Here is a 27,685-nt window from a genome sequence, read left to right as displayed (position 1 = left end):
AACTGGATGGAAGTTGTGTCTTTTTGGAAATTGACTAATTATAAAACTATGCAACTTTGCTATAGTATACTGGAAGAAACATTCAGACAGGTTGAGACATCAGTGAGCAGAGAGATGGCTTATCTCTGTTCTGCTGCTTCTATTTCACAGTCCAATCATAGATTGAGGGTGGGGAAATGAACCAACTGTGTTATTAATAGGATAGAAAAATAACATGCATGGGCGAAGTGCAGGTTCATTTAACTATCACCCTCACCTGGCTGGGTATACTTGGCTTATTTTCACTCTCATTCCACTGCAGTAAGCCACTGGGAAAGATACATGCATGGCACTTCTGGATCATATGACTCACGCTTGTTCCTCCCTAGTGACAGCCCTGATCATACTGATTGGCTGTTTAGGTGCCCAGTGCTGTCAATGGGGCAGGTAGAAAGTCTTTATCCCTGCATAAGCACCAAGTTACAACTTGGCAAATGCACAAAGCTACTTTCTCTGAAGAATACAAAATAATAGAGAAGAAGGGGAGCAAATGCAAGATGAGTAAGTGCAACTTGGGAGGTCGGCAGTTGAAAGAATTCATTGCTTTGGGAAAATCATAGGTTCACTTTAACCCTTAAGCTTAACAATAAGGGGTGTATTTATGTAAAAATTTGCATAATAATTCACCCAGTGAAAGTGCATGTAACTATATATTCTGTGAGAATGGGGCAAACATGGGTTATTGGGTTATTTGCTGTGCAGGTTGCATGTTTTTTATTGATTTAAAATGAAAATACCACTTTTAGTCACATGGTGGTATCATAGGAAATTCCGATTATACTTAAGGCCATCTAGTGGCCAAATGTGATCTTTTTCATTTTAATTCATTTTAAAACATTTGACCAGCACAAGAGATAGACTAAAAACATTTGACATGTTGCCCCCTTTCAAAGATAATGAATGCACATTCACTTTCACTGGGCAAATTGCTATGCTATTTTGTATAAATACATCCTTAACTCTTATTTAACCTAATACCTAACAGTAGCCTTAAACGCAAAAGAAAACACTTATATTAGACAATTAAGCTGGGAGCACCGCAAAGCTCCATCTCCATGTACACTGCCTGATTCATCCACCTTACCAATTGCTCTGTGTCTGCTACTCTGCTCTGTCAATTTCTCCACTGCCTTCTGCTCACCCAACAAATTAAATTCAAAATATTAACAACTACTTACAAAGCCATCCACAACTCTGCCCCCAGCTTCATCACTGACCTAGTCTCAAAATACCAACCTAATCATTCTATGCGTTCTTCTCAAGACGTCCTGCTCTCTAGCTCCCTCATCACCTCCTCATATGCTCGCCTCCAGAACTTTTCCAGAGCCTCTCCAATCCTATGGAAATCCTTACCCCAATCTGTCCGATTATCTCCTACTCTATTAGCTTTCATGAAAACCCCGTCTTCAGAGAAGCCTACCCTACCCACACCTAACAACTTTATTTCTCCATCTGATCATCCCCCACAGCTGTTACCCTTTGTTCTACTTGACCCTCCCTTCAAGACCGTAAGTTCTAACGAGCAGTGCCCTCTGATCCCTCCTATATTGAATTGTATTGTAATTGTACTGTTTGCCCCCATGTTGTAAAACCCTGCACAAACTATTGGCACTATATATACCCTGTATAATAATAATAATGTACACATACACTATTGCCCTGGTTTTGGTGCAGATAAAGTCTATAAGATATACGTATTTCAAGCTGGGTTGTCAGGACTTAAGGCAGAGACAAAGGGCATTTTGGACCGGTTGCCTGGAAGTGAGGTCCTTGACAACCATCTAAACCTTCTAATGCACCATTCTCATTGTTTGTTCAGCAACAAGAACACTCTGTTTCCTCAATGAATGTAAAGCATCCTTTTTGTCCTGTTATATACAATTCGCACCATATAACAAAAGCTATTTTCATTACTATGGCAACCAGCTATAAGCTATTTTTTTATGAATATACTGTACACAACATAAACTGTTATATCATACATCTAGACAGAGAGGGCTGTGTTTGAAAGTGTTTTTATACACAAACAATAAAAGAAAGACGATGAAAGAGAAATAGAAAAGAAAATTGGAAAACTTACAAAACAAAGATACCTGCCTGCTTGGATTGAATGTATCTAACAATTTTGTAATGCTGTAATATTTTATGATGTTGTTTTAGCAATCAGATGGCTGTTACATCCCCAGAAGTATATCCATCCGGGCCCTTCCGGGGGAGGAGTCTGTAATGGTGCGTGTCTGCACCTAGCGTCCTGGTGTGCTCCATGGCCCCCACCGTGCGGACAATGCCACTGATTGCGGTTCCCTTTTGATCTTCCCCCTCCGACCCGTCCCCCTGGCTGTCCCCCTCCGTTAGGAGCTTCTCCCCTGCCTTCCCCCTTCGTCTCTCCCCCCCGGACCGGGACGCATGGCATCGTGCTGAGCGGTTCCCTTGGAGGTGACTTGGACCCCCTGTGAGTCTTCTGAGATCCCAGCGTTGGAGCGGACGTACACCGGCGTGGCCGGTCTATTGGTATCGTGGGCAGTGCAGGGCTGCGCTCTGTAAACTTCGGTAAGCCTCGGAAGGCTTGCTTAGAGCTCCGGACGCCATCTACTGGATAAAGTAAGATACTGCTCCTTGAATACATAGGAATGTATTGTGCTTAGAAAAAGGAAAAAAAAAAAAAATCCCAGGAAGGTCAGTAAAAAAAAAAAAAAAAAAAGCCTGAACCGGATTGAAAATGCTGAATCTCGGATAGACCCAAAATATGAAGATAAGCCATACTCCAAGTAATCACGGGGTAAGTGGTCATATAAATATAAAGTATTAAAAATATTCCGTATCATACTTTCTGTCAAATATTGGGACCGCCTGGAAAATCTGCTTGATTAATGTTAATATATAACCAGGAACATACATTTTCTGTGGCGTAACTGTATTGGCAAGCAAACAAGCGGTAAAGTAAAATTAAGTGATCTACCTTAATAAAAGGGAACAGATTTTTGATGCCATGCGATTTCGCTAGACCATCAGTAAAAAAGGAAAAAAAAAACTGTGTGGAAAAAACGAGTATGCTGAGGTTGAAATAAGGGTTCATTTGGGCCATACCGAAGGTAACGCGAAAACATCGTGACAACAAGAAACCTTAAAATCATATCGTAGTGGCCAAGGAAGGTCGCTGATATCCGTGGATAATAAATAAAATATAAAAAAGGAGAAAGAAGGGGGAAGAGGCACATATAACAATAGCAATAAAGGCGTTCAACTATTGCTGTGCTAGATGAAGGGAAAAACAGCAAAAACAGGGGCTACCCCGAAATCCCCACGCCGGAGCTTAGTCGCCAGCCCAGGTGCTATGAATAAATATGTTACACAGACGGCAGTCACAGAGAAGCAGCAAGCAGAAAAACCTCAATCCCAATACACAAAAACCCAACAGACAGAAAGCAGCGAAAAAAGGGAAAGAAAAAAGAGCAAAAAAGAGAAAAAAAAACTTCAAACGCAAAATATCTCCGCACAAGATATAGAATTATTACTTGACGTTCCATCAGAAGAAGGAACAGGCTTAACAACTGAACCTGATCGTAGTGTTGAACCTTTAACAATCCAACAGACACAACAAGACAACCTTCAAGTATTGCCCACCAAAAATGAGATAATCTCTATGTTTGCAGCTCTGGAAAATACCATGAAAGCCGAAATGGAAAGACTACATAAGAACCTCGGACATATACTTGAAAGGGTGGTAGAGGTGGAAAAAAAAGTGGAAAAAGACACGAATACAATAAAGAACTTGGAAGCAGAAATACAAAGCTTAAAAATAACACAACAAGATCAAGCATATAAGATCGAAAATCAAGAAAACAGACACAGAAGAAAAAATCTAAGAATACGTGGTGTCCCAGACGCACAACAACGAGAGGATCTGACGGATATAATTATGAAGATTTGCAATCCCTTAATGAACAAAGAAAGAACTAATGTGATAAAAATAGAAAGGGCGCATAGAGTAAGGAAACCTAAAGGTCTCCCACAAGAAACGCCACGTGACATCATAGTGCGATTCCAAAATGAAGAAGAAAAATACCAAGTATGGAAGAACATAAGATCAAAAGCACCACTAAGATATGAAGGAAACGACATTCAGATATTTCAAGATCTCTCACAGGAAACTTTGAAGAGGAGAAGAGCCCTAAAACCGTTATTGACAGTACTGGTTGAGAACGAAGTGCAATATAATTGGGGCTTTCCTGCAAGCCTAATAGGAAGAAAAGATGGCCGGACAGCAAGACTAAGATTTATAGAAGAAACTGCAGAATTTTGTGGAAAATTGGGGATCCCGGTTCTGGGGGGAGGGGTTGAGGGGGGGGGATGGGGTGGAGACGAAAATTAGTCCCGCCCCTCGTTGTGAGGAGATAGGGGGGAGGCGAGATAGATAGAGATGTAAATTAGAGAGAGGGGGGAGTTCCAGTTCCAGCTTGGTGGGACGTTTTCTCTCTCTGACCCCGCCGTGTCCCCTCCCCTCCCCCCTTGGCTTAGCTGGGGGGAGGGGACGGGATGGGTTGGGTTGGGGGGGGGTCGGAGAGGTGGAGGGGGGAGGGTGCATGGGGGTTGGGGAGCCCCTAGTATGCGGGATAACCACCCCGCCAAAGAAAGACGGGATGGGCGATGGCACCATTGAGCAGAATTCCACCCTAGGGCCAAGGGATAATTGGAACGAGGGTGTTCCAGATAAAAGGTCCCGGACCAGTTGGTCAAATATACATCTAATGGGGGGAAAGGGAGGGGGGCGGGACGGGAGGGCAAAGGGGAGGAGGGTGGTGGGTAGAGGGAGGGGGGGAGGGTTAAACCACTACTCCTAGTAAAATATGTTAGAAAAAATGTTAAATATGTATAATGTCAGAAATCAAAATAGCAACATATAATGTCAGAGGAATGAATTCTCAAAAAAAAAGGTATAATATATTAAGGGAGTTGGAGGGATATTCAGTAGACATCGTGTTTTTACAAGAAACGCATTTGGCTCTAGACTTAAGTATTAGATTAAATACACAGAATTTTCCAACGTGGTATTATGCAGACACCCCAACCAGGGGCTCTAGTGGAGTGGCAATTGGGATCTCTAAAAAAGTCAATTGGAAAGTGGAAGAAATAAAAATAGATCCACAGGGGAGGTTTCTATTTGTAAAAGGACTAATAGAAAGAATCAGATATACATTGGTAAATATATATTGTCCCAATAAAGGCCCAAAGAAATATTTAAACAAAATCCTGAACAAACTAGAAACATACAAACAGGGCCATATAATCTTGGGTGGCGATCTAAATTTTGCCATTGAGCCGTATATAGATAGCACTTCACTGGGTATGGTACATGAAATCAAACATCATAGAACCCTAAAAGAAGATTCTGCAGCAACAATTAATGGATACTTGGCGAATATTTAATTTAAGGAAAAAAGACTATACATACTATTCCATAGTACATGACATGTATGTTAGATTGGACTACATATTTGTAGACCATGAATTATTAGAAAATACATTAGAAGTTAAAATAGGATCTATAACCCTTTCGGATCACGCACCTGTAATAATAAAATTAAAAGATCTAGGAAGAGAATATAGTACAGGGTTATGGAGACTAAATGAGTCCCTCCTGGAAAATGTGGAAACAGAAAATACTATTAAAAATGAAATTGAACAATATTTTTTAGTCAATGACTCAGAGGAGATCCCACGGGCTACACTCTGGGAGGCCCATAAAGCCCTAATTAGGGGGAAATTAATATCCATAGGATCCTGGGAAAAAAAAGAAAGTGAAAAGAAGCAAAACGATTTAAAAAAATAACTTTATTTATTAGAACAAAAACACAAATGTCAACTCGATAAAAACATATATAAAGAAATAATATATAAACGTACTCAACTAAACAATAGATTGGAACAAGAAGCAAGAAAAACCTATAAACACGTAGCTAAAGAAAGATACATGTGGGGTAATAAGCCGGGGAAACATTTGGCCAGATTAGTAAGGGATAAAAAAGCTATTAATTATATAGAAAAGATCAAAAACGCGAAAGGTGAAACAAAATATAGAACATCAGAAATAGCAAACGCGTTCAAAACATATTATAGCGCCCTATACTCAATTAGGAACACGGAGACTGAAAGTCAGAAGGAGACTAGAAAAATTAAAATACAAGAATACCTGAGGGAGGCAGACCTACCAAAGATAACCCCCGAAATGTCTAAAAGTTTAGAGGACCCGATCACTCTAGAGGAAATCGAGCACGCAATAAAGGACATGCCTAATGGGAAAAGCCCAGGACCAGATGGTTTTACCATCAGGTATTATAAAAAATTTAAACAGCAGTTGGTCCCACAGTTATGTAAACTTTGAAATAAACTGGCAGAGGATGAGCTCCTGAGGAAAGAATCACTCCTAGCAAACATTATACTAATCCCAAAACCTGGTAAAGATGGTTCGATTTGCTCTAACTACCGTCCAATTGCATTGTTGAACACAGACATTAAACTGTATGCAAAAGTGTTGGCAACGAGGATAAAAAACCTACTCCCAGAACTGATTAACGGAGATCAAGTAGGATTTGTACCAGGGAGGGAGGGCCGAGATAACAGTTTTGCGAACGCTGTTGTTAATTGGGAAGGATAAGGAAACCAATCCTCCAATGATTTTGGTTTCGATTGATGCAGAAAAAGCTGTTGACCGAGTGGATTGGAGCTTCATAATGGAAACATTACAGACATTGGGCCTAGGCCCAAAAATGCTGAAATGGGTAAATAATCTATATACATATCCATCAGCTAGAGTGGGGGTAAACGGGAGTATGTCGTCCGCCTTTCATATGCAAAATGGTACAAGACAGGGATGTCCCCTCTCGCCTTTGCTATACGTGCTAGCTTTGGAGCCCTTATTAGCAAAAATTAATAACAATCCAGTCATAGAAGGAATAAGAATGGGGGGGGAAGAACATAAAGTGGCGGCATACGCGGACGACATACTCCTATATTTGATCAACCCCCAAACGTCGTTACCAGGCATGATGAAGGAGATCAGAGACTATGGGGCCCTTTCTAATTTTAAAATAAACCCAATTAAAACAGTTATCCTGAATATTGGACTAGATTCGCACGAAGAAGAAAAGATACGGCACAAATTCCCTTTCACATGGGAAAATAAATAAATAACATATCTAGGGATCAAAATAACAAAGACAATTCGGGGGTTATATCAGGCTAATTATATCCCGTTGATAAACAAAGTCAAAGCATTATTAACGAAGATGAATAAAGGAATAATATCTTGGATGGGTAGAATCAATGTGTTGAAGATGGTGGTATTACCAAAAATTACATATAAAATGCAAATGCTTCCGATAAATATCCCAATAGGTTTTTTTAACATATTAAGAACATTATTTCTAAAATTCATATGGCAAAATAAAAAACCCAGGATAAAATTTTATTTATTAACTAGGAAAAAAAATAGGGGAGGAATGGCACTACCAGATATTCACAGATATTACTTAGCAATTATTTTAACGAGATTGGTTGAATGGACAAATCAAAACACTAAAAAGAAATGGGTAAAAATGGAGGAGATATTGACCGGGTCACAATTACAAAAAAACATTTGGATTCCACCAAAATTTAGAGTAATCAGCAGTAGGACACACGAAATCACTTTAACGGCACTGAAAAAATGGGACACAATACACCGCAAAAACAAATGGCAATATAACTCACCATTAATCCCTCTTGAGGGAACGAGTTTTTTTACACCAGGTCACGACACACCACTAGGGAAACGAATGAGGGATTTACAATTAAAAGACATTATAAGGGAGGGGAAGTTAATGCCAAAACAAGATTTAATGACGAAGCATAATTGGCAAATGTTAAAGGACTGGGAATACCTCCAGATTCAACACTTTGTTAACTCCATCCCAAAACCAATAAGAAATGAAAAAAGGTTAACATCAATGGAAAAATTATGTATAAAGAAAACAGCAGTTAAGCATTGCGTCTCACAGCTATATGATTGTTTATCGGAAATAGAAGGCCAAGGAAATATCCCATTTATAGGTAAATGGGAGAAAGACTTGGGCTATAAAGTCGATGAGACCCAAATGATTAACTCAGTATATGATTCCGTATTTGATATAAGATCAATGGAAGTAAATTATAAATGTTTAACGAGATGGCACTTAACACCAGATAAATTATATAGAATGGACCCATCCAACTCCAAGCTATGTTGGAGAGAATGTAGTATACCAGGAACGATATTCCATTTCTGGTGGGAATACCCAGTAATAAACCAATATTGGTGTAAAATAATAGAATACATAGAGAAAATAACAGGGCAAAAAATACCTTTAACCCCAGAGGAATGTTTGTTTTTAGGGGTCGATGTAAAAACGAGTAAGTATTTTAAAAGAAGAATACAAAACTCATTAGTACCCGTTTTACTTAATGCCGCAAAAGCCATAATACCAAAAAATTGGTTACAGGTGAAAAAACCCTTGATCAGAGATTGGATCCAAAGAATAGAATATATAAATAATATGGAATACCTAAGAAAAATGGACGAAAATAAAATGAAAAAGTACCGTAGAACGTGGGAAAAGTGGAGAATATTTAAAAAGACGAAGCATTATACTCAAGCATTAATGGAATAAAGAGTAGTGGGTACGGGGAAGGTCAACAGACGGGGGAGAAGAGGGAAGGGTGGGTGTGGTAAAATCTAATTAAATAAGGAGTTAAATAAATAAGATAAAGTAGTAAAAATACGACGGCAAGAATAATTAAGTAGATGTTAGTTTTATTGTTTGTTTTTTCTTTTCCTTTAAATCTGTATGGTTTTCTCTTTTTAATGGAAAAATATTAAATTGAATTAAGTTTAAAAAAAAAAGAGATTGGGAAATGAAAAAGATATTTTGCCACAATGATGTTAAGAATAAAGAAAAAGATTCTGAGAGTCAATCTGAATAGAATCTATTAATAACAAAAATCTTACTGAGTGGAAATAAAAAAAAGATGGCTGTTACATAAAAATCACTTATGAACAATTGCCATTGCAAAATGAGCTGCAGAAACATCTGCATTTTGGATAGTGTAAGCCTAGGTTCACATGTGTGCAAAATCACAAGCATTACCAGCCCACACAGAAACATGCTGTTCTTTAGCAGATACGCAGGGAGACATTATTTCTTAACTGCACCCCGACACATCTTATACACATGTAAATGTTTGCACACACAAAACCCCATGGTGTTGCAAAAGGGCCAGGGACTTAATTCCATTCATTTATTTGCAGGTACAGCAGCCTTTTCCAATAAATAGGATGTGGTACCCCTGATGTGTGCACATACGTGCACACACATGTGTGCCTAGCATAATGAAGGGTTATATTCTCTGTCAGGTTTTTTGGTATTTGTGTCACAGTGGGGTGATCTCCCTTCACTTCCTGTCCTACAGCCGCAAAAGCAGGTTAGAGGAAACTACTCCAAAGTGAGGGAAATTCCTGGTTGTCAGAAGTGGCACCAGAACTAGTGTCCCTATTGGAATATTTACCCTTTATTTTTGTTCTGGTGACAACTCAAGATTTTGGATTTTTCTTCACTTTCACTCTTGGTAATTACTGTCACCAGGACAGTGGCAAGGGTGAATATCCTTAACAGGGCAACAGACATCAATAAAAACCTTGGCTTGTAGTGTAATGGAAATCTAAGTGTCACACCACTGCTAGATGTAAAGATACAACAAATTTATTCTGATAAAAGTCAGAGGGACAATCCCAAAAGTAGCCAACACATTTTAGGGGACTAAAGCAGCTGGTGTGCCAAGGCCTGTGCTTGCGGTCACACTGCAAAAATTAACATTAAAGGTCCAGTTCACTTCTAGTCTATTCACATTGTTATCAGTAAAGCCCTGATGAACAGGGCGTTCTTGGACTCCCAAAATGCTTTGGCTATTCGATGGATTATCCCCCTGAGTTTTATCAGAAAACAAAGTTGTATATTTTCCTCTTAGCAGTGTTGTGACGCTTCAATTTCCATTTTTGTTACATTATACTACAAGCCAAGAAGACCGTGCAGACCCCTGGGGTACAGAAGCTGCCTGCCTGGGAGCCAGATCATTTACACAAATATTAATATTTTAAGAATCTCCAAACAAATAAAGTGCAGCACAACCAGCCTATAACTGTAAATTATCAATAACATACATCAAATCAATTTTATATTTGTGTATTCAGTACATGAATGTTTACCTTAAAAAGTCTGTATATAAATAATTAATACAGAACCACATACAGTACATATGAACTCAAATAAACACAATTATATATGTGTTCATACTCCTATATGAATCAACCATAAGTTCCAAAATAAGTTTCTTAAATAAATATTATTATAATTGTGTTGTGTGTAGTTTCTTCACCATACGGTATGTGTGTTGACAATATTAAATCACCAACACAGGATGTACACCTCCACCTTCCAACTAGACATGTGCATGCCAGAAAATGTAGTTTTGTTTTGTTTTTGGATCCATTCATTAATTAAAAAGTTCCTTTTTGTATGCATTAGTTGATGGACCTATTCGTTTTCGAAATTTGTTTTTATTTTCAGCATTCATTTTGTTTCATTTGGAATAGCACTGGTAGTTAAGGAGCTATTGGAGGCCCCGTCCTTAACAACCATGACTCATCTGCTATCAGCGGGATTCCCCACTGTGAGCAGAATGTAAACAAAATAAGTGCTGGTTAATAAAAAAAAAAAAAAGGACAGCAGGTTTGCCAGACCATATGCCCTCAACATGGGGACAGATAAATGACAGGTAAATATGGGGCAGGTCATCTGAAAGACTCCGCCCCCATGTTTACTTGTCATCTGTCGAGTGACAGGACATGAAAGTGAATGTGTTCGGTGGCCAGTGGGATTTATTTTTCCGTGTTTCTTGGTGGCTGGCATCCATCGTATTTGATGTTGGATCTACTTAAAGGGGCTTTTATTTTTGGGGGGTTTTAATAAAGAACTTGTCAAAAACTGTCTGTGTTTTTCTTTTACTTTTGACACTTTTTTTGGTTAATGAGTAGCTGGGATCTGGGGGCACCCTTGTTAAAGGGGGCTTCCAGATTCTGATAAGAGTTCCACCCACAGACCCCAGCAACCACTGGGTCAGTGGTAGGGCCAACACCCCTCATCCCCCTGGTTCTAGCTGTCTTCATATGCACCACCAGCACTCATCCAAATACCTCCACTTCAGCTCAGGAAAAACATAAATACTCTCATTGTACAATATGCAAAAATACTGATCACATTTATTGCCTATAAGAGTAAAGCCGCGTACACACGGGCGGACTGTCTGGCCTACTTAGTCCGCCGAAACACATTTCAGCGGACAGTCCGCTCGTGTGTGGGCTTCAGCGGACTTTTTCAGCGTGTAGTCTGGCGGACTAAGTATTTCGGAATTTCCATAATACTGTCCGTCGGACTCGCATTTCGGCGGACAATCCGCCCGTGTGTGTGCCAGTCCGCCGTACTTTTGAAATGAGCGGACTTTTCCCGCCCGGAGAAAAGTCCGCTCATTTCGAGCGGGTATCCAGGTAGGCGGGGCCCGCGAAGGAGACGCCGCTGGCCCCGCCGCCTGGTATGAACTTAAAGGGGAACCCCAACGCCGAAAAAAATCGGCGTGGGGGTCCCCCCCAAGTCCACAACAGACCCTTGTCCGAGCACGCTACCCGGCCGGCCAGGAAAGGGGGGCAAGCGAGCGCCCCCCCTCCTGAGCCGTACCATGCCGCGTGCCCTCAACATGGGGGGGTGCCTTGGGGAAGGGGGGGCCGCGCGGCCCCCCCACCCCAAAGCACCTTGTCCCCATGTTGATGAGGACAAGGGCCTCTTCCCGACAACCCTGGCCGTTGGTTGTCGGGGTCTGCGGGCGGGGGGCTTATCGGAATCCGGGAGCCCCCTTTAATAAGGGGGCCCCCGGATACCGGCCCCCCCACCCTATGTGAATGAGTATGGGGTACAATGTACCCCTACCCATTCACCTGTAAAATAAAAGTACCAAAAAAAACACAACACACGAGATAAAATACTTTATTGCACAGCTCCGGGGGTCTTCCGTCTTCGGGGGTCTTCTCGCCGGACTCCTCCGCTATCTTCTTGTAGCTCTTTTGCTAGCGGAGGAGTCCGGCTTTCTTCCTCGCCGCCGGCCTCTTCTCCCGACTTCGGGGGTCTTGTCCCCCTCTTCGGTTCTTCTGCCGGGCCACCGCACCTTCTTATAGCTCTTTTACAGGCGGTGGCCCGGTCTTCTGTCGCCGCCGTCGCCGCCGCCTTCCGTTCTTCTTCTTCTTCTTCTTCTCCAGGAGATGTTGCCTCGACGATCTCTCCGGCCGGAATGCCAGGGACGCACTGCGTGGCCACTTATATAGGGACAATGGGGCGGTGTCACATGGCTTTATGTCACATGGGTTGATGTCACATGGGGACTATGACATCCTAAGGGGGCGGGGTCACCATGTGACTCCAACCCATGTGACATAAAGCCATGTGACACCGCCCCATTGTCCCTATATAAGTGGCCGCACAGTGCGTCCCGGGCATTCCGGCCGGAGAGATCGTCGAGGCAACATCTCCTGGAGAAGAAGAAGAAGAAGAAGAACGGAAGGCGGCGGCGACGGCGGCGACAGAAGACCGGGCCACCGCCTGTAAAAGAGCTATAAGAAGGCGCGGTGGCCCGGCAGAAGAACCGAAGAGGGGGACAAGACCCCCGTAGTCGGGATAAGAGGCCGGCGGCGAGGAAGAAAGCCGGACTCCTCCGCTAGCAAAAGAGCTACAAGAAGATAGCGGAGGAGTCCGGCGAGAAGACCCCCGAAGACGGAAGACCCCCGGAGCTGTGCAATAAAGTATTTTATCTCGTGTGTTGTGTTTTTTTTGGTACTTTTATTTTACAGGTGAATGGGTAGGGGTACATTGTACCCCATACTCATTCACATAGGGTGGGGGCAGGTATCCGGGGGCCCCAATTTAAAGGGGGCTCCCGGATTCCGATAAGCCCCCCGCCCGCAGACCCCGACAACCAACGGCCAGGGTTGTCGGGAAGAGGCCCTTGTCCTCATCAACATGGGGACAAGGTGCTTTGGGGTGGGGGGGCCGCGCGGCCCCCCCTTCCCCAAGGCACCCCCCCATGTTGAGGGCACGCAGCCTGGTACGGCTCAGGAGGGGGGGCGCTCGCTCGCCCCCCTTTCCTGGCCGGCCGGGTAGCATGCTTGGACAAGGGTCTGTTGTGGACTTGGGGGGGACCCCCACGCCGATTTTTTTCGGCGTTGGGGTTCCCCTTTAAGTCCATACCAGGCGGCGGGGCCAGCGACGTCTCCTTCGTGGGCCCCACCTACCTGGAGACGCGCTCGAAATGAGCGGACTTTCCTCCGCGTGTGTGGGCGAGTCCGTTCATTTCAAAAGTAGGGCAGATAGTATGGCGGACTTAGTACGCCGTATTAGTCCGCTCAAAAAGTGGTGTGTGTGGTCAAGTCCGTTCATTCGAAAGTATGACGGACTGTCCGTCGGATTGTCTGACGGACTAAGTTGGCCAGACAGTCCGCCCCGTGTGTACGCGGCTTAAGAAAAACACTCACAATATAAGTGCACTTAGTCACATATAGCTACTGAAATGGATATTTTGATGATAGGCAACTCCTATCCTCATATTGATTAGTGGTTCCAAATTAATAACTACTGCAGTAGGGAACACATTAATATTACAATTGTACGTTTATGGTAACAAGGGGCGTTACATAGGCAGGCTAATTCTAATCAGGACTTGAAAGAATGCAAAACATGTACTGAAAACATTGTTAGTATCGTGTGCACAGTGAGGGCATTATGCAATACATATAAAATAGAATACAATTATATACAGAACCTACAAATTTCCATTACACTACTATAACCTCTTTTACATATAAATTGCCCCCTTAAGGATGAGCATAGGCACCAGATCCTTTACCAAGAAGGCTTCCTTCTGGTTCCGCCAGAAATTATGACATCATGTGGCACATGCCACTGACGTGTTTCGTCACACATTTATCACTTTTTCAAAGGGAAAAAAAATCAAGCAATAATCAATATTTTAATAATATAATACCAGGGAGATAACCCTATAGGTCCAACATTATTTGTCTACTTTTCTCAACAGCAATCAAAACCGGACAGGTGTTCTAATCCCTCTCCATTATATCCAAAACTAAAAAAAAAAAAAAGTAGTGTAAGGGCCGGCCTGATTGCATACAAACTGAAACTCTTAGGGTTTGACCTCATATTATATGGTTTTGGTAAATCTGAATACAAAAATCTGCAGAAAATCTAATAGTGTGTATGGGGCCTAGTTGTTACAGAGACTGCAAGTGAAGAAATCCCCAAATCCCCAAATTTGAGTCTTCACCAGAACAAGTTGCACTGTTGTGTATACAGGACAGAAAATGAATGGGAAATCTTATCAACAGGATATGAAAGAAAAACTTACAAGGTTCTAATAATTTAATCCTTTAATCAACATTTATTTAAACATTTTTGGCTTTTGATATGCGTAGAATGATTGAGGGGGTGCAGTGGTACAGACAGTGTGCCTATCCAAAAACTTTTTTGGTATGTTACATAGTTGCATAGTAGGCGAGGTTGAAAAAAAGACACAAGTGCATCACCTCCAACCTATGTGTGCGATTTTATGTCAGTATTACATTGTATATCCCTGTATGCTGTAATCGTTCAGGTGCTTATTATGAGGGGCTCCCACCATCCCTGTGCTGTGCTGACTTCCTCCTGGGGCTGTACCTCTGCTGTGCATATTATGAGGGGCTTCCACCATCCCTGTGCTATGCTCATTATGAGGGGCTCCCACCATCCCTGTGCTGTGCTGACTTCCTCCTAGGGCTGCTTATTATGAGGGGCTCCCACCATCCCTGTGCTATGCTGACTTACTCCTGGGGCTGTACCTCTGCTGTGCATATTATGAGGGGCTCCCACCATCTCTGTGCTGTGCTGACTTCCTCCTGGGGCTTTTTATTATGAGGGGCTCCCACCATCCCTGTGCTGTGCTGACTTCCTCCTGGAGCTGTACCTCTGCTGTGCATATTATGAGGGGCTCCCACCATCCCTGTGCTATGCTCATTATGAGGGGCTCCCACCATCCCTGTGCTGTGCTGACTTCCTCCTGGGGCTGTACCTCTGCTGTGCATATTATGAGGGGCTCCCACCATCCCTGTGCTATGCTCATTATGAGGGGCTCCCCCCATCCCTGTGCTATGCTGACTTCCTCCTGGGGCTGCTTATTATGAGGGGCTCCCACCATCCCTGTGCTATGCTGACTTACTCCTGGGGCTGTACCTCTGCTGTGCATATTATGAGGGGCTCCCACCATCCCTGTGCTGTGCTGACTTCCTCCTGGGGCTGCTTATTATGAGGGGCTCCCACCATCCCTGTGCTGTGCTGACTTCCTCATGGGGCTGTACCTCTGCTGTGCATATTATGAGGGGCTCCCACCATCCCTGTGCTATGCTCATTATGAGGGGCTCCCATCATCCCTGTGATGTGCTGACTTCCTCCTGGGGCTGCTTACGGTGCAGGTGTCAGTGCTCTCTATCACGGTGCTGGTGTCAGATCACTCTATCACGGTGCAGGTGTCAGTGCTCTATATCACGCTGCTGATGTCAGTGCTCTCTATCATGGTGCTGGTGTCAGATGAATCTATCACGGTGCAGGTGTCAGTGCTCTATATTACGGTGCTGGTGATCATCTCCTGCACCCTCTTCTTTGCCTACCCTGACCTTCCCTCTCCTCCATTGCCTTCATGCGCTCCACAGTCCTGAATTGTCACAATTTCACATATAAAAAAAAGAATGCTTGTAGTTGTCGATCCCAGATTCACCTCATACATGTGTTACCTCATTGACCATGTGATGGGACTATGTGTGCACAGCTAGTAATTATTTTGTGGCTGCAAATATGACCTGTAGGTTTGTAAAGTTCGCCTCCCATTGAAGTCAATGGGGCCCGCCCCGTCGGAAGTTCGTCCATCACTACTAAACAGTTCTCCTTTCTTATACCCATCTAAGTATCCACTCTAGAATGTCCATCTCACCCACACCTAACCATTACCCCAGCTTTACATCACCTATTTTCTGTCTGTGTTGTTCATCCACCATTTTATTATTTCTCCCTATTTATGTTTCCCTGCTCCCATAACCTAGATTCCCTTACCAACTATCTTCATGTTCTAATACCTCATTGCATACCTCCAACATTGCAAAATGTGTGATTAATATTAAAATCATTCAACCTCTGTACTATTATAATGTATTCAAAGAATTATGGCAGCTATTTGTTGTTGTACGTATTCCTACCTTTTTGTATTCTAAACACAGTTCTATATTCTGTTTTATATTGTGAACATTTTTCAGTAAAAAACAATATAAAAAAAAAAAATTATAGTTTAAGTTGTGTAATTCACAGAATCAAACCTATCTAGGCCATTGGTTAAATCATAATTTCTAGGGTCTGTACTGGTAGAGGACATTAGAATGAGCATATACACCCACAAGCTAATCCTCACCATTTCAGGAAACCTAAACTGAGATAAATAATGGCAAAGATTGCCATTGCTGACCTCTCATTCAAGAAATGATATCTTGCTGATTCAATGACGTCAGTGGTTTCTTAGCCTCTGATCCAGAACAAGTATGCTGATCAGAAGTTATGTCTTTAGTCAGACTTCCCTTGCTGCATACTCCAGGTCAGGGATAGGTATGAGCTGAACATACCTGGAGTTCGGTCAAGCAGGGCTCAGTGAACATTAACTACTTGACTTCCAGAAGTTTTTACACCCTTCATGGCCAGGGCATTTTTTGCTATTCAGCATTGTGCTACATAAACTGGCAATTGCTCATTCATGCAACAATGTACACAAAGAAAAAATACATTTATTTTTTTATGAAACTCAGAGAGACATGGAATTCACAATTATAGCTATAGCTGTGTTCCTCCCTTTAAGACCCATTTAACACTGGAGCCACGGCCGTGTTTGTGGTAAAGCACTGCTTGTTTTAGTGGTGCTTACTGCTGTACAAGCAGCACTTTTGTGCCACTTTTTGGCCACTACCAGGGCAATTTTAACCCCGAAAAAGGGTTAAAAACTCCAGTTTTGCAATGCTTTCAAAGCACCTTAAAGGCGCTTTGAAAGCTCTGCCCATTCATTCCAATGGGCAGGGGCGATTTGGGAGTGCTGTATACAACTCTCCCAACCCGCCCCAAAGATGCTGCTTGCAGGACTTTTTTTCCCTTCCTTCAAGCGCACCGCCCCAGTGTGAAAAGGCACACTGGAATGAATGAGAGGCGGTTTTCAGGCGCTTAGCAGAGGCTATTTCTAGTGCTAAAGTGCATGAAAACTGCCCCAGTGAGAAAGGGGTCTGAGTGGCCCCAACTGCAGGCACTCACCATCTCCTGCCTTGGGATCCCGCCAGTAGGTCAATAAACCAATCTTCACCAATCATGGGGGGCTATGTCACTCTGGACCCTCAGGGACTAGATCCCCCATTATTTCAGGGTCCACTGCCTTCTAACTGTACGGCACCCTACCAGAAAGTCTTTGGTCAGTACAAAACTGTTCTGTATCTGCAGTGTTTAGTGCTGACTTTCTGCCAGTGTCCATTGAAATATAAATAGCACATAACCCAGGTAGTCACGATTTAGATAAGAGAAAATTGGGATAGTGGCACTGCCAGATAGTATGTATATTATTACATGAGTCCATCAAGTAAGTCATTTAAGTGGAGTGCTCAGTATAAATACAAAGAAAGGCTGAGATGGAGGAGGGATACCTGTATACAAGTTGAAAGCAGACTCCAGATATGCAGAAAAAAGAGACTAGGTTACAACTGTAACATTTTAATATAATACAGGTGCATTATCCACATATAAGTTAGGGAGGTAAAGCACATGTCCATCCACACTGATGTGGCGTCCATCCATGTGCAGCAGTGTTTGCCCAGCTGTCTTAGCCGGACGGAGGAGTATCCTGGCCAGCAGGATCTCTGTAGCCTGAGAGATGAAAACAAGGCTTCAATTTGGGTGATTCACGATGGTGAGGGCTAGAATGAGACGTCTGGCGTGATGATGTCACTGGTGGGTCGCTGAGTCATGATTTAGAGCCTACTCTGTGTTCAGTACTGTACAACAAAGAAATATGCATTATCAAAGGAGAAAGAATCTTATCCAAATATAATACTGCAGGCACACATAACAACATGCTCATCACCACCATGGGCCTCTGGTGGGATGTACAGGATCTTGATGTGTCGTCAGTAAAATATAAAAACACAGAGTGATTGGATACCTAGAGATTAAATACATTTTAGTGTCATTATCAATAATTTTTTGATTCAATGCTTTAATAGTTACACAATCCAATTTACTTTGTATCAATGCAGCAAGATTGGCTTGTACAGGCATATATGCTGAAATGTCAGATAATTGTTACAACTATTTTTTCTCATAATTATCCCTATTCATTACCACCACGAAACCTTCCTTATATGCCGGCTTGATAATAATATCTTGCTGGACAAATAGGGAAAAGCCCTATTTGTAAAGCCAGCCATAGATGGTTTGAATCTCACCTGGTTCAGCAGGGGCCAGCTGAGATTCAAACCAAGTATGGACAGGTTGATTGTACCCAAGTCAATCCATCGCTCAGCTAAGACCTGAAGAAAGCTGTGCCAGCCCCCTCTCCTGCCAGCTGCTCCAGTGAGCACTGAAGAGGGAGAGCAGAGGACGGTGACCTCAGATCAATGCTGCAGCATCGATGGAGCTGGAGGTTAGTATGTGTGATTGTTTTCCTTTTATAATCTCACATTTCTCTTTAAAGAGGAAGTAAACCCTGATGGGTTTACTTCTTCTTTGTCTCCCTGCAAAGGTAAAGCATAATGGGCTACTATGCACAGGAGCCAGCAATTTCACCGCTGTCCCCTGTAGTACAGAGGGTCCATCTTCTTCCGAATATCACTGCTCCAGCCACTCACAGCGCCGGAGCAGAGATGACGCCACTCCCGTGCATGCGCATGGGAGCCGCAACTACCATCAATGCAGTCTACTAGTGCCCATCAATGCAGCTTCACCAGCGCCCATCAATGCAGCCTCACCAACGACCATTAATGCAGCCTCTCCAGCACTCATCAATGCAGCCTCACCAGCCTCCAAACATGCAGCCTCACCAGTGCCCATCAGTGCAGCCTCATCAGCACCCATCAAATACAGTCTACCAGCGCCCATCAATGCAACCTCACCAGCACCCATCAATGCAGCCTCACCAGCACCCATCAATGCAGCCTCACCAGCGCCCATCAATGCAGCTTCATTAGCGCCCATTAAATCCAGCCTCAACAGCACCCATCAAACGCAGCCTACCATCGTCCATCAAATGCAGTCTGCCTCACCAGCGCCCATCAAATTTATCCTCATCAGCACCCATCAAATGCAGCCTACTAGCGCCCATCAATGCAGCCTACCAGTGCTCATCAATGAATGTTTGCTTGCTTCCATTCATTCAGGAGTCAGCACACAGACACTGTCCTCCATCACCGCTGCTCCTCTGACACTATATGCGAACGGTGTGCAGTTGCCTACTGATGCAGAGACTTAATTGCTGCTATAGAGAGAAAAGAGTAGGGAAACCAGTAGCTGAGTGCTGCCTAGTGGTTGCACCGGCCCTGAGTGGGTAGTATGACATTAGAGGGGTGCAGAGTGTATGGAGGTGGATAGTATGACATGAGAGGTGTCCAGAGTGTATAAAGGTGAGTAGTACTGTATGAACAGGAGAGGGGTGCGGATTGTATGGAGGTGGGTATTATGACATGAGAGGGGTGCAGAGTGTATGGCAATGGGTTGTATGAATATGAGAGGGGTGCGGATTGTATGGAGGTGGGTAGTATGACATGAGAGGGGGTACAGAGTGTATGGAGGTGTAGGTTGGTAGTATTTACATGAGAGGGGTGCAGAATGTATGGTGATGAGCAGTATATTAGAGGGGTACAAAGTGTATGCCGATGGATATTATGTACAGGAGAGGGATGCTGAGTGTATGGTGATGGGTAGTATGACATGTGAGGGGTGTGAAGTGTATGAAGGTGAGTAGTATGATATGAGAGGGGTGTGGAATGTATGGCAGTGGGTAGTATCACGTGAGAGGGGGTGTGGAGTGTATGAAAGTGGGTAGTATGACACTAGAGGGGTGCGGAGTGTCTGGAGGTGGGTAGTATGTACAGGAGAGGGATATGTACTCTATGGAGTTGGGTAGTATGTACAGGAGAGGGGTGCAGAGTGTATGGAGGTGGGTAGTATGTACAGGAGAGGGATGCATAGTGCATGGAGGTGAGTAGTATATACAGGAGTGGAGTACAGAGTATATGGAGGTGGGCAGTATGTACAGGACAGGGGTGCGGACTGTATAGAGATGGGTAGTATGTACAGGAGAGGGATGCATAGTGCATGGAGGTGGGTAGTATGTACAGGAGAGGGATGCATACTGTATGGAAGTGGGTAGTATGTACAGGAGAGGGATGCATAGTGTATGGAGGTGGTTAGTATATACAGGAGAGGGGTGCGAAGTGTGTGGAGGTGGGTAGTATGACATAAGAGGGGTGCGGAATGTATGGCGGTGGGTAGTACGACATGAGAGGGTTGTGAAGTGTATGGAGGTGGGCAGTATATACAGGAGAGGGTTCAGAGTGTATAGAGGTGGGTAGTATGTACAGGAGAGGGGTACGGAGTGTATGGAGGTGGGTAGTATAACATGAGAGGGGGTGCGGAGTGTATGGAGGTGGAGGTTGGTAGTATGTACATGAGAGGGGTGCAGAGTGCATGGTGATGAGTAGTATATTAGAGGGGTGTAGAGTGTATGCCGATGGATAGTATGTACAGGAGAGGGATGCTGAGTGTATGGTGATGGGTAGTATGACATGTGAGTGGTGGGGAGTGTATGGTGGTTGGTAGTATGACATGAGAGGGGCGCGGAGTGTATGAAGGTGAGTAGTATGACATGAGAGGGGTGTGGAGTGTATGGCAGTGGGTAGTATCACGTGAGAGGGGGTGTGGAGTGTATGAAGGTGGGTAGTATGACATGAGAGGGATGCAGAGTGTCTGGAGGTGGGTAGTATGTACAGGAGAGGGATATGTACTCTATGGAGTTGGTGTACAGGAGAGGGGTGCAGAGTGTATGGAGGTGGGTAGTATGTACAGGAGAGGGATGCATAGTGTATGGAGGTGAGTAGTATATACAGGAGTGGAGTACAGAATATATGGAGGTGGGCAGTATGTACAGGAGAGGGGTGCGGAGTGTATAGAGATGGGTAGTATGTACAGGAGAGGGATGCATAGTGCATAGAGGTGGGTAGTATGTACAGGAGAGGGATGCATACTGTATGGAGGTGGGTAGTATGTACAGGAGAGGGATGCATAGTGTATGGAGGTGGGTAGTATATACAGGAGAGGGGTGCAGAGTGTATGGAGGTGGGTAGTATGACATAAGAGGGGTGCGGAATGTATAGCGGTGGGTAGTACGACATGAGAGGGTTGTGAAGTGTATGGAGGTGGGTAGTATGTACTGGAGAGGGGTGCGGAGTGTACGGAGGTGGGCAGTATGTACATGAGAGGGGTGCAGAGTGTATAGAGGTGTGTAGTATGTACAGGAGAAGGGTGCAGAGTGTATGGGGGTGGGCAGTGTGTACAGGAGAGGGGTGTGGAGTGTATAGAGGTAGGTAGTATGTACAGGAGAGGGAGGCATAGTGTATGAAGGTGGCTAGTATGTACAGGAGAGGGATGCATAGTGTATGGAGGTGGGTAGTATGTACAGGAGAGGGATGCATAGTATATGAAGGTGGTTAGTATATACAGGAGAGGGGTGCAGAGTGTATAGAGGTGGACAGTATGTACAGGAGAGGGGTGCAGAGTGTATAAAGGTTGGTAGTATGACATGAGAGGGGTGCGGAGTATATGGAGGTGGAGGTGGGTAGTATGTACATAAGAGGGGTGCAGAGTGCATGGCGGTGGGTAGTATGATATTAGAGGGATTGCAGAGTGTATGGCGAACAAGAGAGGGGTGCTGAGTATATGGTGATGGGTAGTATGACATGATACTTATGGGGAGTGTATGGTGGTGGGTAGTATGACATGAGAGGGTTTCAGAGTGTATGGAGGTGAGTAGTATGACATGAGAGGGGTGTGGAGTTTAAAGTGGTGGGTAGTATCATGTGAGCGGGGTGTGGAGTGTATGGAGGTGGGTAGTATGTACATGAGAGGGGTGCAGAGTATATGGAGGTATATGGAGGTGGGTATTATGACATGAGAGGGGTATGGAGTGTACGGAGATGGGTAGTATATACATGAGAGGTTTGCAGAGTGTATGAAGGTGGGTATTATGACATGAGAGGGGTGTAGATGGTATAAAAGTGGTATATTATGTGAATGAGCACTAATTTATTGCTCCAGCACTGCAGAGGCCACTTTTCAGTGGCATGCATTGAGAAACTGAAGTTAGCAGCACAGCACCAGAACTAGTCTCCTACCCTGCTGCAGACACTGCTCTCACCACCCCTCCGCCATCTCAAGTCCCTGCATACAAGTCTCAAGTGCTCCCACAAAGCTGCCAGCTCACATCCCTCCACACCTGACAGAACAGACTCTTGAATGTCTGTGCTTGCATGCATCCCTCCTGTGTTCATCAGCGGCCGGCAGCTCTGTCTCTATAATCTATCTGCAGGCGGCGCTGGAGGACACTGAGAGGGGGGCGCTGGAGAGTGCCGAGAGAGGCAGAGAGAGGAGACTTCAGGTCCGTGCGGTACTACCGCTGGTGATATAGCAGTACTGTATACTAGAGACTACTCACTGGCACGACTCGGTCATCCCACCAGCTTGGGGACACCGATCGGGGAGATCCCCTCCCACTTACAAACACACGTCAGGCAAATTAGGCGGCCGCGAGCTCCCTGTGAATGCGAGGCCTTAGAAAGCCCTTAATTTGCCTAATTAGAGAGCCGCCTCTGACTACAAGCTGTCTGCATCAATGGATGACAGTTCTTGTAGTCTATTCATTCACAGGAACGTGTGAATAAATGATGCAGCTGTGTGGATGGAGCCCTGCACAGCCACGCTATTTTCAAATTGTGACAGCGGGTGCAGGGAGAAGATCCCTTGCCCACGTCACAAGGAAAGGTGGATCAGACAGAGAGGATACTGGAGCTGGAACATAATTCATGTTTCACCCTAAATACGGTAACATGTAACATGTTTTAAAGGTGAACTTATCCTTTAAGGAAAGGAAAACTGCCCTTTAAAGCATTCCCAGAATGGGGCGGAGAGGTAAAAGAGACAGTTGTTTGCCCATTCTGTGCAAATACACCTAGAAAAGAAGACAAGTAAGGTATGGCAAACTGTCTCCCTTATAACTTTCACTTAAAGGGGTATTAAAGTATTTTTTTTTTGTTTAAAAATAACATACATATCATACTTACCTGCTCTGTGTAGTGGTTTTGCACAGAGCAGCCCTGATCCTCCTCTTCTCACGTCCCTTGTTGTCGCTTCTGGCCCCTCCCTCCTTCCAAGTGCCCCCACAGGAAGAAACTTGCTATGTGGGCACCCAAGCCAAGCTTCTGCTCCGTGTGTCTATTCAGACATGGAGCTATGGCTCCGCCTTGCCCCCTTCCTCTCCTCATTGGCTCACTCACTATGATTGCCAGCAGCAGGAGCTAATGGCACCCGCTGCTGTCTCAGCCAATAAGGAGGGCGAGTCCCAGACTGGTGAGACTCTTGTGCAACATCGCTGGATCGAAATGGGACTCTGGTAAATATTGGGGGGGGGGGGGGGGCTGATGGGGGCTGAGGAGGGGTGCTGCACACAGAATGTTGATTTATCTTAATGTATACAATGCATTAAGATGAAAAAAATGTTTGCATTTAGAACCACCTTAAGTTTTAAGTGTATGGATCTACAGTTGGTGAACTGTAAGTACACAGAAATAATTCCACCAACAGACTACACAAGCAACTATGAGGGCTGGGCTGGAATGCTCGAAGCGTGGCAGTCAGGAATATTTTATTATACGTGAGTATGTAGTTTAGAGAGTCAGCAACATGATGTGTGCATTGCTGTGTGACCCCTAGCACCCCTGCTGCCTTAGGTCATGGCCTTTGTTGACTATGCAGAACTCTGGCCCTAATTAAATTAGTGGTGTATTAATTATATTCTTAATTCATTTGAACATACATTTAGTAGTCAATAGGCTCAATTCACAAAGCAAACAGGTTAGTTTTAGGCTGGGTTCACACCGCTGCGGCTGGGAGACCCGGATGTGATTCGCACCGCACTGCAGTGCAAATCACATCCGATCTCTGTGTGATGCCAGTTCAGCCATACAGATAGTATGGCTGAATTCGCATCGCACCCGCCGCAAACTCGCACAGGACCCTTTTTTTGGTCCGCAGCAGAATCGGATCGCATGGGTGTTCACACCATGCGATCCGATTCCTGTCCGAGTTTGCAGATCGCACTGCGATATGCGGACTGATCTGGGGGTGTCATTAACATTTCACTGACACTCCCAGCAGTCCGCATAGGGCAGTGTGAACTGCCGGCGGGAGGCATGCGATGCGGGAAAACGCCGCAGATTCGCGGCGTTCCCGCATCGCTCCGGTGTGAACCTAGCCTAAGGGTACTTATCTTTAAAAAAAAAGTGACAGGTGTTTTCAGTTTAGTCCAATTAGATCAGAAAGTTACAGTCACATGGTCACAAATAAAGTTCATTATCAATGTGTAATTCTTTCTGAAATAACCTTATTGGCCAGCAATTTTACAAAGGGTGTATTATTTTTATTTACAAAGATGAGTAAGCGGAAGCCTATGTATATAAATTATGGAAAATAAACAGCTTTTACCAAGCAGATGCTTGGTAAACATAAAGGTAGTATAATATAATACAATTGCAACGTAGAGAATTTTGCTAATGCATTTTTACAAATTTAACCAGTGTAAAAAGAGATCAGAAATGTTCTGCCCTGATGCAGATTTGAAAGGAGTAGAACATAGGTAATCAATAGTGCTGTGTAAAATAGGGACAGGGAAGAAAAAGATTAAATTGGTATTTGTGCAAAAATATTGAGTGCGCTTATTAAAAGAAAAACTGGAGTAATAATTTGTCATAGCTGCAAACATACTACTTTCCTTTGTGTTTTCTTTTTTTTTAATCTTTGTTGACATCAATGCTTGACTGTGAACTATGTTTCTAAGATGTAGGAAAAAGTAAAAAAAAATAAAAAAAAATTGTTAATTGGTAAACTGGGGCTTTTGGCTTTGAAGTTACTCTGTCACTTTTTAAAATTGTTAAAAAAGGACTACCTTTAAAGTAAAGGTTGATACTTCTCCTGTTATCCATGCCATAATACTGCACCTGTTGCCTGCAAGAGCCCCACTACTTTAACCTCTACCGTGCATGTCAGATGCCTGATGCCGCGTACACACGACCGGACTTTGACAGACTAGGTCCGACGGTCTTCCCAATAGACTTTCGGTGGAGTTCCGACTGACTTTCCAAATGAACGGACTTGGCCACACACAATCACACCAAAGTCCAACGGATTCTAACGTGATGACGTATGACTGGACTAGAATAAAGGTAGTTCATAGCCAGTAGCCAATAGCTGCCCTAGCGTCGGTTTTTGTCTGTCGGACTAGCATACACACGAGCAGATTTCTCGATAGGAACTGGGTCCGGCAGAGTTCCAGCGAAAAAATTTGAAACATGTTCTATTTCTAAAGTCTATCAGATTTTTGGACAGCGAAGGTCAGATGGAGCCCACACACGATCGAATTGTCCGACGGATTCGTTCCGTCAGACCTTTTCTGTCAAAAAGTCCAGTCGTGTGTACGGGGCATGAGTCCCGATCAGGTAAGACGTTTCATTCCATCAGCCACTACATTAATGTGCCCTTGTTTTTCTTTACCTTTTTTTATGGTTACTTTGCAGTAAAGCAAGGAATCATAAAAAACCTCAGTAGTGCAGTGATGGGCTTTACAAAGAAAAAAAGCTTAAAAAAAGAAAATTAATGCAGCCACCACATCTAATGATTGGTAAGCAGCAACATATTACTATTTTACATATTTACATATTACATATTATTTTTGGTTTTGGGTTTAATACCGCTGTAAAGTGGGACTCCAAGCAAGCAGCTAAATACATGGCTGAAATACACACTGGTTACTATATAACATAAGAAAGGATTGATAATTTTGGCCAACCATTTTTGTGATAAACACACACCAGTTAGTAAGATCATTCTGCTACTTCTGAGTAGGGATGAGCTTCGTGTTCGAGTCGAACGTACGTTCGACTCGAACATTGGCTGTTCGGCCGTTCGGCGAATTCCGAACATTTGGGCCGTTCGCGTCAAAATTCGAGTGACGGGCGCGCGGACCACAATGCACTGCGGTGGCGCAGTGCATTGCTGCCCCATGATTGGCCAAGCATGCACTGTGACCCCGCATGCTTGGCCAATCGCAGCGCCGGCAGTGAGGAGAGCCATGATTGGCCACAGGCATCCTGCCTGTGGCCAATCATAGCTCAGGCTGTGTAGTGCACGCCCCACACTATATAAGGCCGCCTTTGAGGCGGCCTCGTGTAGTGTGTTACTTAGCATCTGAAGCAGTGGGTGTTCTGTGTACCTTCAACACAGTACACACCAATCGTTTTTGGCTGATTTCCTATCTTGCTGCTGTGTAGTGGTTGTTGTCTGTGCCCTGACTGCAGTATACACCACTATATTCACCTCACCTATATAGCTAGTGATCTAGCTTTAACCACTTAACAACTGCCCATTGCCGATTAACGGCTTCAGGGGGGTTGTTTAACTCTGAGAGGCCGTTAATTAACGGCCTCCCAGAATTCTGCTCTCGCGTGCCCCGAGGTGTGCGCACTCGAGAGCATCCGTGACCGCCGGGTCGCATCACGGATCACGGTAAACGGCCGCTCATAGCGGCCGTTTACCACGTGATTGCTCCGTCAAATGACGGAGTGATCACTTGGAAACAAACCGGCGTCATGTTATGACGCCTGTTCCTCCCTCCCCTCTCTGTACCGATCGGTACAGCGGAGGGGAAAGAGATCGGTGTCAGCAGCGATGTGGGCTGCATCTGCAGTGCCCACATCGCTGCTCACCGAATTTAACCCCTCAATTCCCTGCCAATACTCTGCAATACCAGTGCATACTCTGCAGTACCCTGCCATTACTCTGCAGTACCCCGCCATTACTCTGCAGTGCAGTACCCTGCCATTACTCTGCAGTGCGGTACCCTGCCATTACTCTGCAGTACCCCCATTACTCTGCAGTAACCCCCATTACTCTGCAGTACCCCCCAATACTCTGCAGTACCCGCCATTACTCTGCAGTACCCGCCATTACTCTGCAGTACCCCCAATACTCTGCAGTACCCTGCCATTACTCTGTAGTACCCCCCAATACTCTGCAGTACCCTGCTATTACTCTGTAGTACCCCGCCAATACCCCGCCAATACTCTGTAATACCCTGCCATAAATTGCCA

The sequence above is a fragment of the Lithobates pipiens genome, unplaced genomic scaffold, assembly GCF_037356315.1.
Source record: "Lithobates pipiens isolate NorthernLeopardFrog02 unplaced genomic scaffold, aLitPip1_a1.2 Scaffold_8, whole genome shotgun sequence".
NCBI classification, from domain to species: domain Eukaryota; kingdom Metazoa; phylum Chordata; class Amphibia; order Anura; family Ranidae; genus Lithobates; species Lithobates pipiens.
Note: the sequence above shows the minus strand (reverse complement) of the source record.